General features: G+C 38.5%; 1 pseudogene; it reads right to left on the bottom strand.

The window, feature by feature from the left end:
- Nucleotides 1-4,122: 4,122 nt before the first annotated feature.
- On the bottom strand, nucleotides 4,123-9,027 carry LOC149224313 (uncharacterized; annotated as a pseudogene).
- Nucleotides 9,028-12,235: the final 3,208 nt, after the last annotated feature.

The raw sequence follows: 12,235 nt of genomic DNA, 5'->3' as shown, positions 1-12,235 counted from the left end.
TGGTGAACTCTACTCTATGCTTACATATTGGCCTTTCCTATTTTTGTTTTCTTTTTTAAATTTAGTCTGGGTGGGGGTTGGGGTAGGAGCTGTGAGTGTTGTGTTTTGTGGAGTTTTTGGGTGAAAAACTATTGTTCATAGCTTTCTATGCAATGGTTGTGGTAGTTGATATTGTTTTCAAATGATAAATTTGATGCTATATGTTTGAATGTGTTGATGGATTGGGAATGCTTGAGGTTCTATTGTATGGGGGTTAATGGATGCTTATGTCAGATTCAACTTAATTGATGTCATGTATAAAAGGCAAGGTAAATAAACATAATAATCAACACAATATAGAAGTAATAACACACACTAACAAGAACACAATATAGAAGCAATCACACACACTAACAACCCCAAGAAATAACCTAGGAAAACTCGAGATCTAGGGTAAAACCCAGCAAATGGAATTCCATGAAAGCCTAGCCAAGCTAATAAACCCTTGGCCCTTTAAAACTCACAACTGAGGAGCCCACATTTGATCAACCCTTGGCACACTACAATGGAGACTAATAAGCCTATTTATAGGCTTCTTTCCATCCAAATATAACTGGCATAATACCATGGGCAAGAAACCACTAGCTATAGACTAGTTGTAACCTTGTTTTGGGAAGTTTTTAATTTGGTTTTACCATAAATATAGTATTAAAAATGTATTTAGTCGGTTTTACGTTAGAAGAGAGTTGAGACTATGTTGAGTATATTTAACACATGGCTCTTCTAGCAAGAGAATATGTTTAACATCGATCATTATTTTCTTTCGACCAGGCTTCATTATGTGTTGCTGGAGACAATGATTCCTATGAAAGGGTTACTGAGTTTGGTGATGATGTTTTCATTGTTGTGTCAAATATATTTGGTATTAGAAATGAATCAATGAAGGGCATGCCTGAGGATCCACTGAGGAGCTTTCAGTACATGTCTATAGATTCAAGACAGAAGCAGTGATAAGTAACTTGTCCAATTTTATGATTTTTTGGGGAATCAAAAAGGTCTATTCTAGCTTGGTATATCTATTTGGCCAATTTCGTTATCATTTGTTCTTGATTTTTGAGATTAACCCCATACAATAGGAATATATTTAAAATTAATCATAGGCTGGCCTTGATGGGGAAAGAAAATTCATAGGTTTCATGCATCTACATCAAGGATGAGAAGTTAAAAGATGAAGGAAAGTAGTTGAAGAGAGTGCATGATTGACCAAACATTGTCTCAATTGGCCCTATTTTAAATTGTTGCTTTCCATTCATCATTTCTTGGGCATGTAATACATATTCAACTCAGACATCATATAACAAAACCCCAAGCTTCTATCCTGATTAGCTGTTTGGTTTCTCTATTTTACATAAATACGTATTGAGCTCTCATTTATCTCAATTTGGTTCTATTGAATTTAAAATAGTAGTTATTGTATGGTTAAATATGGTTGAAATCACTGCCTGTCCAAGCTGAATTGAAGAAAAAAATTCTCTGTTCTTTCCAAGCAACTGCCAATTTGTTGAGTTTAACGTATTTGTACTTGTCTTGCTCAAAAAGCTTGCAACTGTCCATCTCTAACTTGGCCTTCCAAATCAGATTACTGTGAGATAAAGTCTGAAGTAAGAGGAGATAGAATGGAATAGTGGCTTGTTGTAAAGGGAAATATCTATTTCTTTTTCATTTCTCATTCAGATTATGAGCTTCTGAGGAAAGGTGATCTCATTGATTTGTTTTTTAATGCTTGAGTCTACAATCCTATAGAGATCACCTTGCTAGTTCCACTTAATTTCATCAGAGGTGTATTAGAAATAGAAATTTCATGCATCTCTTAGGGAATTTAAACATAGCAAATTATAGCATGTGTGCCTCTCAGGGATACTTCATGCTTTTCCCAAATCATGGGGTGTATGGGGTCTTAAAGATCTTTCTATCTTTCCAAAAACCCTTTCGTCAAAAGTCAATTGGAGAATTCTCTCCATGGAGAGCCTGTGGACATCGGTAGTTTTCAAGAAATACATTTCACCCTCTCGCTTGATGAATGTATTATAAAATGGAATAAAATGGTGCCAAACTCTTCAATTATCTAGAAAGTTGTTATAGCTTCATTTAATATTATTGGAGGTGGCCTCACTTGGAAGGTGCACAATGGGTGGAAAGTTAGAATCAGTTTGGAACCATGGGTTGGCTGCCAAGCTAATTTTAGACTTCCTTCAGATCTTGTGGCTTTCTTGAATGAGCACAACAAAGTTTTCCTCAATCAGGTTGTGGATGAGGATTGGACTACTTTCTGGTCACAAGGTTGGGAGAATGTGGCTCATTTGGGCCTTTAAGGAGAGCATGTTGATATGTGGCAGGATTATATTATCTCTCTCAGAAGGTCAAATATCAGAAAAAAATATATATAGGGTGGACTCTTTGTGTTGGGTTCACTCTCCTTCTGGGGTATATACCCCAAAATTAGGATACAATCACCAGATAGTAGAAGTCAAGACCTTTTTTATGGTGTTTATTAAAAAACAAAGTGACAACTTGGGACAACTTACAAAAATATATATAAAGAAGGTCCCAACTGGTGTATTTTATGTAAAAATGTTGAAGAGTCTATCTCACACTTGTTTCTTTTTTTCCCTTTCTCACTGCATATTTGAGTTAAAGCTAGGCAGATATTGAATTGCAACTTGTAGTGGAGAGGAAACAATAGCTTGATTGAGGCTTGGAAGTCGCAGTGGGATTCGTCAGACAACGAGACCCTCAGAAACATCCCTCCCCTCATTTGTTGGGGGGTCTAGCTTGCCAGGAACAAAGCCACTTTTAGGGACTCCTCATCCGCACTCAATCTTATTGAGCTAAAGTGGGGGGAATTTATGCTCTCCTTCCATCAAAATACTTTATTCATGTGCCTCGCAATATCATTGAAGAAGAGATCAATCGACACATTCCTTGGTCTTATTTTGACGGTGCTTCAAAGTGAGGATAGTAGTTGTGGGGGTGGCCTCATTCTTTTCATAAATGAACATCATTTCATGAAGTCAAAAATTGGTCTAGGAAGAGGATCTAACAATTTTTCTGAACTTCTATCTTTAAATATTCTATTGTGTTATGCTCTAGAATATGATTGTTTCTCTCTTCCAGTCTCTGGGGATTCTTTAAATGTTATTAATTGGTTTAATGAAGTTCAAATATGTCACAACCACATGCCTTCCCATTCTAGAAGAAATTCTTCATATTAAACAATCTTTTGATAATATATCCCACTATCATATCTATAGGGAAAGGAACCATGAAGCAAATTTTATATCCAAGGAATGTGCTAGAAAGGCTATGAGTGATTGGCAGGTCACGAAACATATGAATGGGACAGTCCAAATTTTCCAGCGCCACCCTTTTATAGATATGTAATGCTATGTGTTTCTCTTCTGCATCAAACTACAGATTATATTTCTCTACCCTTTTTTTAACAGTTTGTAAGATATTTGATTTTTTGATGTAAATATTTCGGTTACAAATGTCAGCTATTGATTTTTATTTATTGCTAGATAGGACTTATTATGAACATATCAGTGCATATCAGTTCTACTCCCACATTGTGTGGACATAACAATTTTGATGTTTGATCTCATGGTGGTTTTTATCATAGACAAATTATTTGGAGGTTGTACTACTCACAGCTTTGGCCATTGACAAATGGTTTTTTTATTGAATGCACATTGTGCACGTATTGTAACTTTTTGTTGCGATTTTTTCTTCGGAAAAAAAAACAAAAAAAGCTTATTTTCCTTAATCTGCAATTCAAGCACCATAAATATTAATACAACTATTATAATAAATTGAACTATACAACCCTAGCATCCACATAAATGAGGGTAACAACTCTTTTTCTAAGTCAATCCTGGCATTTAACGAATTTCAAACCATATCATTAATGAATTTCAAACCCTAGAAATAATGAATTTGAAGACTTCAAAGCCCTTCCATTATCCAACTAATTACTCAAAAAGGCCAAAACTGTTACACTAAACATAAAATCAAAAAAACAATATAGATGTTCTACTAAAGTAGAAATGGACCTAAAACATCTAGATTCTCTATTTATAACCCCGATTAACATAAATAAGATGGAATTTTGATGTGAATGAATAGCTTACTCATGATATAAGCGATCACTAAAGAAGAAACCCTAGCCACCACAAATGAGACCTTAATGCTCCTCGCTCTGTGTTTGTCCAGGGCCAAGTCCAGCAAAATTATCCCCACCCCACCAAGCAATAACATAAACCCCGGTGAGAGCCCTTCGATAATATATATCCCTTTCACTCTTCTAGATAGGAAGACAACTTGTTTATGTTCATGTGACAGGACCCTACACACTCCCAATGCATGGTGGCTCAACGATGACATCATAGATGAAACTAAATACCACCAATAAATAGGTGGCCAAGACGAGGGAGAAGACAGTCATTGCTGAGGGCAGTGAAAAGGAGGGCACCTTCAGGCGCATGTGGGGTACTCTAAGAGCACTATAAGGAAGCTTCGAGATGAGAAGCAAGGTGTTAGCGCTTGAAATTTGGCCTCAGGCTGAAAAAGACAAAATCCAAGGCAACATCAAACCACTTAGCCTCGTAGCTAGCCCTACAGGGACAGGAGAGGGCTCTCTCCGGGTCTATCTCGGCAAAAGGTCTTCAAAGGGCTGAGATGACCAATAAAGCACACTGATTTTAGGCTAGTAAACTGATGGGGAAAGTTTGATTTTAAATTTCTAGGGTTTTGTTGGAAAACTGAGCACAGCAATTTTGGGTGCGGGGATGAGACACAGTTTTTGCAGAGGTCTTTTTGGGGCAAGGTAGGAGATTGTCTTGATGCCTTTGAATTAAGTGAATGGATAGAAATGACTGGTGAGGAGCTAAAGAGAGCAAGAAACCTTCGAGAGTTCTCTTTAGACAGATGAAAACATAGATATTAAGCAAACTTAAAGGCAGAGCATAGAAACCATGAATTCTACCTTAACACTTCATTTACTTAATGTGCAGAAAAGAGAAGTAGGAAAATGATACACATAAAAAACTTACAAGTACATGAGAGAAGCACACCATCAACACAAATAACCACAGGAATCCCAAATAGTGCTGCAAAACCCTGGTCTTTCCTTTGCCAAAATTGCAGAGATACAAAGAGTAATACAATCTAAGCTTATCCCTCAAAAGTCCAACCATGAAAATAACTAAGAAAGTACATAATATAGGCAAGCTAACACACTTCCTTGCCTCTAGGGGTCTAGCTCATCATTCTAGGAGCTGTTTCAACCAATTCTAAACTGAGCACTACAATCTAGGCAATCAAAACAACTTGCCTCTATAAGCTAGGAAACCAATTCATTCATTAATTATTTGCCATTTTATGAATGAATCTTCTAGAATAGGTAAAAAGTGTCATGTAAATCATGAAATTACATCAAATACATCAAGGGGGATGAAAAATCCAACCAAAAAGTCAAAACTAGTCACTGCTACGTTTTCCTGTGCTGAAGATGCAAAACTGGCCAATTTTCCCAACGCATAGCGCGCCTTTCAGGCCATTTTTGAGGCACTTCTCGGCATCCAAATGAGGCACAAGTGGGCTTGTTAGAAAGGTCTGGATGTCTACTCTCCAGTCCAAGTGGAATTTCTCAATTTGGTGGCCATTTTCTCCTCCAAAATTGCAATCTCTCAAGACTGCTTCCTGTGTGTCCAAAAAGTGGCAGAAGGTCATTTTTTGCTTGTTTTTTGACCTTTTGGGGGCTCAAATCTTCATGAAACTTCTTAGCAGTGGCTGAGAAAGTGTATTTTGCCATGACAAATCCAAAAATGCTGAGTTTTCCTGAAATGGACCTCCCCAACTTAAGGGTAGCGCGCGACGCACTACGCGTTGAGGGCAAAAACCTGTGTTTGGCACAAAAAATTCAAAATTGACCAAAATTGCTCCAAATTTCCTGAATTTTGAGCTGGAGGTGTATCATTGAGTACCATGCTCCCTCAAGGTGTCTTCAGCCAAAATTTGAAGCGGATCGGACCTTTTCCTCTGTTTTAGTGCCTTGGCCAAGCGTGCTTTGAGTACCTTCATTTTTGCTTTGCATACATGCATGCGGGCCCAATAATGGTTTTTCATGTGTCAGAGCATGTCTTTGTCCCTGTTTGCCTTTGCTATCAACCTCTCTAAATGTGTGTTCACCTGAATGATCATAGAGCTTTGCTCCTTAGGTGTCAAATCACCGGGTCTCTTGCGAGCCAAGTTCCGGTCTTCTCGGATCCTCCGCAACTCATCAAGAGTGTGTTCATCCTCTAATTGCTTGTTGCGCTACTCTAAATATGTAATTGTCCAATTTTCCATTTCCAACTTTTGCTGCAACAAGTCATTTTCAGCGCTTAGTTGCTGGATGATCTCCTTTGACTCTAGGCTAGGAGAAATGATATCAAGGTCAACAACATCTATGCCTAGATCACCTGATGGCCCCTCATCAATCTTGGGCTGCTTGCCTCTCTCTTGTACCTGTGCTGCTGTCGAAAGCGAGGCCCCTTCCACCTGATGTGGAGATAACTCTCGTTGTGCTAATGAAGAAGGCGAGACCCCTTCCACCTGGTGTGGAGATAATACTCGCCGTGCAGATGCAAACAAGACCCTGTGGCCTCTCTGATATGTAACATATGCTGGAGGAGTGCTGACATGCTCTGGCTCAGGAATATCAAACTGCTGTGAAGGCCCTCCCTCATCACGGACAACCTCGGGAGGTGGTTGTGGCACCATGAAGAAATCACGAGAAATGAAATCCTCCCAAGCAATACCCTGCTGTGCCAACTGATGCATCACTATGATCTCGATCAGTGCATAATGATATATACTTTTGAGCTGCTGTGCGGGATTCTTCCTTTGCACTACGGGCACCATCTTCTCTATATTTCGGCACATGAAAAATGGAATGTTCATCATTCGTACCCGGGTGAAATGCATCAACAAACGGATATGGTACGAATATAAACGTGAAAATCTGCCCTCACAAGTGAAATAGCGCATAATGAGCCTCATCAAGGGTGCATACTCATCCCTTAGGAATCTAAAAGGAAAAAACAGCAGTAAGGTGCCTCATGCATCCAGGTTTGATGTATGGTTGATAATGAAATTTGTCTAGCAGCTTGCGCTTGGTCCACTCTTCCCCAACATTTGGTATCCCGGTGGCTTGAGCAGTCATTTTAGGTGATAAGGTGAAATCTACTCCTGCAAGGTTCACATGGCCATTATGCAAATGTAGGACAAACAGGCGGACCAACTCTCTATGGTGTTGAATTTGTGAGATCCTCTCACAATACCCAAAGCATGATTGATACCGAAAACATGACATTGCAAGAGGACAAGCTTGCAAATGAGCCAATGAAGTGGGCTATTCCCTGACATGCCGAGCACCCTTACCACCCTTATGATGCCTCCTTGGCACTTCTACCTCTGGTGTTGAATCACTGTCATAGCTCTGCTCATAATCTGATTCTGTTTCTGACATGGTTATGAAGGCAAGATGACTGAAATATATTGCTGACTTGGCACCCAATTAACTACTTTTTGACTTTTTCAAATGCTGTCATCAAGGGGACATAAATACAAGGGAATTGTTAGGGATAGGGGAACATGTGGGAATTAGGGAGAATAAACACAAAGAAGGAATTTAGGGAAGACAAGCATGGGAAATTACAAAATTGTGGGATTTTAAAGTGAAGTAGGGTTTAGGAATTAAGTATGCTTTTAGGAATTTTAAAGAGGAGAATGATGAAATTTCAAGGGAAAATTTGAGGGAGAAAGGTGATGAAAATGAGGGAAAAAGGGATTTATAAATGGGCAACCTTGGACAGCAAGAGAAATTTGAAACCCTAGTACCATTGAAACTTTAAATTTTCCATAACAAGGGAGGGTTTTGATTTATCATTTACATAGCATTTGAACATATTAATTCTCTTTTCCATTTTGCAAAACCAAATCTAGGCATAGAGGAGAAGCCTACCTGCACTTTGCCTAAGAGAAAAATTGATTTTGATGACTTGCTGGCAGTTTGTTGAGCTGAAACCCCAATGCATAGCGCGCCCTGCCCAACGCGTAGCGCCCCTCTGACGCGTAGCGCACTTGCAAAATTACACTGTAAAAATCTCCCTGACGCGTAGTGCACCCCTGACGCATAGCGCGCCCCTGAAACTGCTCAACTTGCTCAAGAATTCCTAAAATCGCCTTTGCAAGGTTACACTTAGCTTGTGAGAGGCAAATGAGTTTGCAAATGAGTGACTTGCTTTTATAGGCTTCCTTTTAATTTTTACTTGCCCAAAACCCACTTTGTAATGTTTTGAGTGTTGACACTTTTTGAATTAATTGGCTCTGACCTTTGATTTCATTTCTTTGAAAAATTGGTTGAAATGATGATTTCTTCTGAAAATTGTTGCAGGGATAGCTTCTAGGATGCTCTGGAAAAGGAGACCAAGGCTGCACTTGGACATTTGAAGAATTTTAAATTTTGAGAATATTCACAAAAATGAGATAATGACCTCTGTTTTCAAAAACAGAGTTTTTGAGAACAAGGTAAAAATTTAGCTGTACAATGATAAGAAATGTTTAATGAAGAACATCCCTCTGGCCTGCTGGTCCTTTATGACCTCTCAAGACAAAAATGGACTCAACCCTAGACCTAAGACCTTAAAACTTAAAGCAAGATGGATGACCCTTTTGAGGATTTTATTTACTTGAACAAACCTGAACCAGCAGTGCCAAACAAGAGGGGAATAAAGACAAAAACCCCCTCCACCAGGATTATTGCATGCCTAACGGAATGCAACATGATCACACTGATGGGACACCTAATCATGAAATGCAAAGAGCTTTGATCTCTGGTGGAGGGCTACTAGACCGACTCTAACACAAGGGTTCCATTGAAGATGGCGATGATAAGTCTCTGCTTGATGATGTCGAGCTCTGGTGATGAACAGGAACCTCTGTCGACATTTTTCCAATGACGACATTTTGCTCAGAGATGAAATTAATGACTGAATTGAGGATGAATATTTAATCTTTTGTTTTCCCTCCTTCACTTGGGTTTTTGGTGTGACCCTAAGGTATTAGTTACCCAGCCTTTAGTTAGCCCGAAATGATGTTGCACGAATAATGAATCCGCTACTATAACACACAAACAAAATTCATCACTCCAATAATGTAAAACTGAATTAAAATTTATCGAGAAAGATGCATTTCAATAGATTTTTATCCTACTTATATAAATGGGTTAAAATAATAGTCTGAAATAAATATTATCCCATAAAAATTGAAAAAGTGCATCCTGGTCGAAGTATGAGATACTTTCGATTTACTTCAAAATTTTATTGGAACTTTGATCATACTATGATTTCTATTAGAATTTTGGAGAAATCAATTGTTACTATGACTTTAACTTAATTTAAATCAATATTATTTTATTTCTACTAAAATTTTCTAGAAACCAATTATTGACCATTGTTCATTTCAAATAAATGTTATTATGTACCTAAACTAGCATCTAAGGGTTTAGTTTCCATAGTGGTGGTTCAAGCTTACATACATGTTAGCTAACCCTAATAATATTATTTTGGAACAAGTTTATAAATTGATTCAATTGGTCTCATTTTTATGTTAATAATTCAATCACCTAAATATTGGTGGTGAGATTGAAAATGGGGTTGTTCTTTAATGTTCATGAAACATGAGCCTAATATGTATTGCATGTGGCTTTATTTTAACCTTATCCTTGATCGTTATTTGAACAAACTATTTTGTCAAAAGAAAAACCTAGGTCTCCTTGTGGTGAACCCTATGAAAATCGATGGTAAGGCCATAGAGAGTCTTTTTTGTATAATCACTAATGATGGGGGGCATACTTGTAAATAAAATATTAATATACTTGAGAGTTTAGAACTCATGGTGCTCCCATTGTAGATGAATTAAAACCCTAAAACATGTGTTCTAGTTTTGTCCCTTGGCCAAATCTACATGGGCCTTGGCAAAGTCTTTGGGTTGCTAGTGACCCTTGCTAATATTAGATGGAATGCAATCTTGTTAGGAAAACATCTTCCTGAGGCCACAGAGTTTCATTCTTCTTGGATTCTTGTTCATGTTGAAGTGTTTTTCTTTTTGTGAAAGAAATGCAATGAAATCTTATTTTATGATAAAGAGCCTTCATAAACTTTCTCGTGGTATGATAGCACACTAATTTGTATGAAACTATGCTTGCAGATTATAATGCAAGTGAAAAGGATTTAGATAAAAGGGGTGTCTTTTTAGCAACTACTAGAATTATAGGGTTTTGCCCCTTGCAACATGAGTAAAGATCCCCTTGGCCCTTTTGCCACCTAGTCAAACTATTCTTAATGTGGTGATAATAGGTCATGTCACATGGTTAGTGGACATATTTGTTAAAGGAAGAGACACAAACACAACTAGCCTCATTCTTTAGTGAATAACAACAAATTCTTGAGTATTGTGTCGAGCATTTTTTAGGCATTGAAGACTCCTAAGACATGATCCTTTGGTTATTATTGGAGTCTAATCGAAGGGGTAAGGCACAAAATTGAGTTTTCTTGTTAGTGTAAGACATACATCCAATAGTTAGGTGTCAGGGTGTGCCAACGCGTGCTAGGAAGTGTTAGGGAGTGTCAAGGAAACAAAAGGGAGAACTAGGTCAAATTAATGCATGGAAATGAATGAATAACAGTTTGTGACAAGAAGTGTCACTGAGTTCCAGGTGTGCTAAGGAGGGAGGGACAAGGTATGCTAGGCCGTGCTAAGGCTTGCTAGAGGCTAGGGAAACATGCCAAGATGTGCCAGGTGCCAAGGTGTGACAAAGAATGCTAGGGAGTGCCAGGGAAACACGAGGGAGCACTAGTTTCAAATGCATGGAAATGAATGAATTAGAGTGTGTAACAAGGAGTGACATCGAGTTCAAGGTGTGTTAATGAGGGAGTGACAAGGAATGACAGAGTGCCAGGGCGGCATGCCAAGATGTGCCAAGTGTTAAGGTGTGTCAATGTGTGCCAATGAGTGTTAGGGAGTGTCATGGAAACACAAGGGAGAACTAGTTCAAAATGCATGGAAATGAATGAAAACGAGTGTGTGGTAGGGAGTGTCAGTAAGTTTCAGGTGTGCTAAGGAGGGAGTGACAAGGTTATATGCTAGGCAATGCTAAGGCATGCTAGAGTATCAGGGCATGTCAAGGAGTGGTAGTGTGTGATAGGGAGTGCTAGGGAGTGAAAAATCATTCCAAGGAATGCAGGGGATTCTAACACATGCCGCATAGTGCCAAGATATTCTAAGACATGTCAGGTGATATGGCCTGTCAAGATGTAAATTGTTTTTCTTAGTTGTTTTACTGCCACGGTTGGATGTGAGCCTTGTCTTGGTAACTTGTTAAGTGGGATGAGTTAATATTGGACATGAGTAGCCTTCGATGAGTTACATGTAGTTCTTAGGTGAACAAGGCATGTGTTGAATTTCCACGACAAATGATAATTTGGGTTTGGTCTTAAAATCTTTGATGCAAACACACTCAAGTGCCACAACACATCTACTTTAATGCATGATGAAATATACACACATCAGGGAATCAACTAATGCACATGAAAATTTTTAACTTTTTCAAACCCTTCTTCATTATATTACAAACTATAATACAATAGGCTAGAGCTCCCATACAAGGGATCATGACCCTTTACAATCACAATGATACAAGGAATACAACTAGGGCTTGGTGTTAGTCCTTTGACAACCAGTCTATCCTGAACAAGACAACACTTGACCTACTTGCTAATGGTGGCCTGATCCAGGTGGATATTGGTGGTCACCTACCTATTCCACCTAGACCTCCAGTTAGTTTCACCAGTTTCATTGTTTCTAGCAGCATTTACTATTTTTAGCAATTTTTTGGGTCCTAAACTTCCTGAGAAATTTTGACCCCCTAAACAGAGTTTTTTGGAGGTCTACAGCAAGCTCGTCTTCATAGGTTGTAAATACTTTAGTACTCGGAGAGATATTTCTAATGAGGTATCATACACACCAAATGGAGATAATATGACCAAATTATAATGACCGTGGGAAGTTGGCTGCCCAACTAACCCAAACGGGGCCCATAAACTCTTGGTGTTTCATCTCCTGGGATTATGGTTTTGGTTGTTTAGGGCTTTCTCTT

The sequence above is a fragment of the Pinus tabuliformis genome, chromosome Q, assembly GCF_031772625.1.
Source record: "Pinus tabuliformis cultivar Carrire ecotype Pingquan chromosome Q, CPIR1, whole genome shotgun sequence".
NCBI lineage: Eukaryota > Viridiplantae > Streptophyta > Pinopsida > Pinales > Pinaceae > Pinus > Pinus tabuliformis.
The sequence above is the reverse complement of the archived record's forward strand: the minus strand, read 5'-3'. Positions and strand labels throughout refer to the sequence as shown.